Consider the following 4,623-nt stretch of genomic DNA (forward strand, 5'->3'; position numbering starts at 1 on the left):
AACACAATCCTTCACAGACCTTAAAAGAACAGTTTTCAACTACATATAGAAAAACAAAAAGGAAAAGATAATCAAAACAATGCTGAATAATGGAAGAATTACTGGAAGTCTCATTATTTGGTGGGGATTACTTTGAATCTGTAGAATGCTTTTGGTAAGATGTCAATTTTTAAAATGTCAATCCTATTGATCTATGAGCATGAGAAAACTTTCTTAAATCTGTAAATATCTGTTAAATCCATATGTTTATTATGTCTGTTAGCTCCAGTATTTCTGTTTAGTTTTTTTTTTCAGATGATCTGTCTGTTCCTTTGTGAGAGTGTGGTACTGAAGTCTCCCCCTATCTGTATGTGAGAGTCAATATGTAACTTAAGCTATAGTAGTCTTTTCTTTACAAAGGAAGGTGTCCTTCTCTTTGGGGCATAAATGTTAAGAATTGAAATGTTGGGGCTTCAAGCAGACAGCACAGGCTTTAAGGCTATTTGAAGGGTTTTACCCAAACATGGATATCAGACCAAATCACACAATTTATATCAACAACATGAATGACAAAATTACAAAAAAAGAATTGAAGAGATCCCTATATTCCCTGCTTTCTCAGTTTAGGCACATGGTATATTGTGGCTTTAAACACCATGAAGATGAGGGAACAGACTCTTGTTATATTTAAGGAACTGGACTTAACACTTTGAGACAGTTCTAAGTATTTCAATTTTACAATAAATCAATGAGAACTCAGTATACAAAAACAGATTCTGATATAGTATCTAAAATGTATGGCACTTTTACTGACTAGGAAAAAAAGAAAGCTAAAACCATGGAACAGGCTGCAGCAGCTGCAAATAAAAAGACTGGTCAGAGAACACCAAATTCAGCTAATACCCAAGGAAATCAGCACCAAATCCTCCAGTCCCTGACTACCCTCCAAACTAATTCCTATTCCTTAATAATGTACCAGAAGACATGAGTGAAATAATGTTATCTGTGCTGTTCAACCAGTCCCTGGTTTCAAGGAAGTTAGCTTGGTACTGGGGAGGTATAACATTGTATTTGTAGAATTTGAACGTGACGGTCAGGCTGGAGCTGCCAGAGATGGATGGTCCACAAGGATTTAAGATCACGCCATCCCGTCCATGAAGATTACCTCTGCTAAGAAATACTATGTGGAATGCCAGTTTTAAAGTACTTGGTATTATTTATATGTTTGTTTTGATCACATTTTAGTCAAGTCATTTTAATGGTTGGAAGTGAAGGTGAAGTCGGCAGGAGACAGTCACCTAATTTTTTTCATTTTGGCTAACTATGAAATATGAAGCCTTAATTTTTTATAATAAACTTAACTGTAAAAAAAAAAAGAACATAAATCACATGTTGGTGGATTTTTCCTTTGATTAGTGCATAATGTCCTTCACTATCTCTTTTGATTTGTATGGGTTTCAACTCAATATTGTTATATATTAAAATGGCTATATCAGCTTACTTCTTATATACTTTTTCTTGGAATGTCTTTACCCTGAACTCTATCTTTTATGTTGTGGTATATTTCTTGGATGCAGCAGAAGGATGTATCCATGCATTTTGTTAGTCAGTATATTTTGGCTGGGGAATCCAGACTATTGATATTGAGAGATATCAATGATCAATAATTACTGATTCCTGTTATTTTGGTCATGGTGCCAGTGGTGGTGCAGTGGTGGTAATATGGGAGGGTAGGTGTGTGTGTGTGTGCATGTGTATATGTGTGTGTGTGCACACATTTCCATTCTGATTTTGTTGGTATGAAATTATGTAATACCTGTGTTTTTATGAGTGCAGTTAATATTCTTAGGTTGGCCTTTCTCATGTAGCACTTTTTATAGAACTAAACTTGCAGATAGATGTTCTTTAAATTTGCCTTTACCATTAAATATCTTATTATCTCCATCTATACTGACTGAAATTTTTACTGGATATGGTAGTGTGGGCTGGCATCTGTAGTCTCTTAGAGTATAGAGATCATCTGTCTAGGATCTTCTGACTTTTAGAGTCTCCATTGAGAAATCATGTGTAATTCTAATAGGTCTGCTTTAATGTGTTCCTTAATCCTTTTCCCTTTCAGCTTTTAAAATTCTTTCTTTGTAGTAGTATAGTGGAGCATCTTTTAGGTATAAGCCCAGGAATAGTATAGCTGGGTCTTCAAGTGAAACTATTTCCAAATTTCTGAGAACCTGCCAGATTGATTTTCAGAGTGATTGTACAGGTTTGCAATACTACCAGCAATGGAGGAGTGTTCCCTTTTCTCCACATCCTCGCCAGCATGTGCTGTTGCTTAAGATTTTATTTTAACCATTCTGATTGGTATAAAGTGGAATCTCGGGGTCATTTTGATTGCACTTCCCTGATGACTAAGGATGGTGAAAATTTCTTTAGGTGCTTCTGCCATTTGAGATTCCTCTGTTGTGAATTCTGTTTAACTCTCTACCCCATTTTTAATTGGGCTATTTAGTTTGTTGGAGTCTAACTTCTTGAGTTCTTTATATATTTCAGATTTAGCCATCTGTCAATGTAGGGTCTGTGAAGACCATTTTTCAATCTGTAGGCTGCCATTTTGTCCTATTGACAATGTACTTTGCCTTACAGAAGATTTTCAGTTTCATAAGATCCCATTTATCAACTGCTGTTCTTATAGCCTGAGCCATTTGGTGTTCTGCTCAGGACAATGTCTGAAGGGCAGTGGTAATGCTAAGGTCCTGTTGGTTCTTTATTTGTCAGTAAAGAAAGCTGGGAACCATTTGCTGAGTGGAAGGTTCAGGCAGGACTTCTGGATCCCAGGTGGAAAAGTCAGATGCAAGTAAGGAGACAGGACTTTTAGTCATGCTTTGGATGAAGAACACAGCAACCATGTGAGTTCTCAGGGGGAACAGGGGTCTATGGCCACTACTATAGGCAGGTGGCTAGGGATGTTTGAGAGGGGCTAGGTGGGACTAGCCAGTGAAGTTTAGGGCAAATGGAAATATGAAGATAATAAATTGGTAAGGGCACACTTTTCCAGGCAGGAGATATCAGAGCCCAAAAATTGTGCCAAGAAGGCAAGTTGTAAAGGAATAAACTCTGTGTGTGTGTGTGTGTGTGTGTGTGTGTGTGTGTGTGTGTGTGTGTTGTCTGAAGATTCAAGGGAAGCTGGGTGGAGGCTGGTAGTGCAGCACACCTCCAGAAGCAAAGGGTGGCAGCAAAAGGTGGAGATGCAACATTGTCTCTTGTACCAATGCATTCAAGGATACTTTCTACTTTCTCTTCTATTAGATTTAGTGTAACTGGTTTTATGTTGTCCCACTTCTACTTGACTTTGTGCAGGGTGATAAATATGGTTCTATTTTGCATTCTTCTACATGCAGCTATACCACAAGGACATGTGTTCCAGTACGTTCATAGCAGCTTTATTCATAATAGCCAGAAACTGGAAACTACCCAGATGTTCTTCAACAGAAAAATGCATATAGAAAATATGGTTCATTTACACAATGGTATACTATTCAACTATTAAAAACAAGAACATCATAAATTTTACAGGCAAGTGGATGGAACTAGAAAATATCATCCTGAGTTATGTAACCAGACCCAAAAGGACATGAATGGTATATATACATTGATAAGTGGATATTACCCATGAAGTACAGGATGCTCACACTATACTCCACACAACCACAGAAGTTAAACATGAAGGAAGGCCCGTACAAGGATACTTGAATCTCAATTAGATTCAAGGGGGAATAAAATAGTCATAGGAGGCAAAAAGAGGGAGGTAACAGCCCAGGAGGTTATTAGCACAACAGACTCTCCCGGTGCTTTCGCGGAGCGCGGACGCGCACGCCCGCCATCCGGGTCACCTGGCGGACCCAAATAACAGACATAGCCCTAGGGGAACTTTGCTCGGACCTTGGCCTCCCAGGCGTTTGCCTGGACTCAGGGCCCAGGCGACAAGGCTAACCTAGTGTGCGCCAGCCCGGTTGGGGAAATCGGCTGCCCAGCGGAGTGAGCGGAGCACAGGGGAGGTCACAGCAACATTCACCTTCGGAGCTCCCTGGGGGTGCACACGGGTTCCACCTGGTCCACAGACACAATCTGGGGCAAGGCCTCAGGCAGAAGCCCCCAGCTCAAATCTCTCCGCTTCAGATCAGCCTGGGTGGCCGCCACATCTCCAGGTCCCTCAAGAGGCTAGTGGGGGCTTCCGGGCGGCCAGCTGGGAAAAGTCGGTGTGCTCCGATAAATCCTGCGGGCCCCAGCGGGAGCCTTCAGGTGCCTGCTTTGGGATCTGAACAGCCTGGAAAACAGCACCCTGTCTATAGGCAGTGCAGAGTGTAAGCTGTGCACCAGAGGCCAACGGGGAAGGGGCAGCTTGCACTGGTGAGTCCAGCACTGACAAGACCAAGTAACACCAGTGAGAGCTAGATGGCAAAAGGCAAACGCAGAAACGTCACTAACAGAAATCAAGGCAATATGGCAACATCTGAACCAAATTCTCCTCTACCAGCAAGTCCTGGATACCCCATCACACCAGTAAAACAAGATTTGGATTTAAAATCACTGGTCATGATGCTGGTACAGGAACACATGAAGGTCATTGAGGAGAAAATGGATCAAAAG

The 4,623-nt window shown here is 40.9% G+C and overlaps 1 pseudogene; it reads left to right on the forward strand.

Annotated features, from left to right (window-relative positions):
- Nucleotides 1-502: 502 nt before the first annotated feature.
- LOC127665677 (U2 small nuclear ribonucleoprotein B''-like) lies at nucleotides 503-1,181 on the forward strand (annotated as a pseudogene).
- Nucleotides 1,182-4,623: the final 3,442 nt, after the last annotated feature.

The sequence above is a fragment of the Apodemus sylvaticus genome, chromosome 15, assembly GCF_947179515.1.
Source record: "Apodemus sylvaticus chromosome 15, mApoSyl1.1, whole genome shotgun sequence".
In the NCBI taxonomy this organism is placed as follows: domain Eukaryota; kingdom Metazoa; phylum Chordata; class Mammalia; order Rodentia; family Muridae; genus Apodemus; species Apodemus sylvaticus.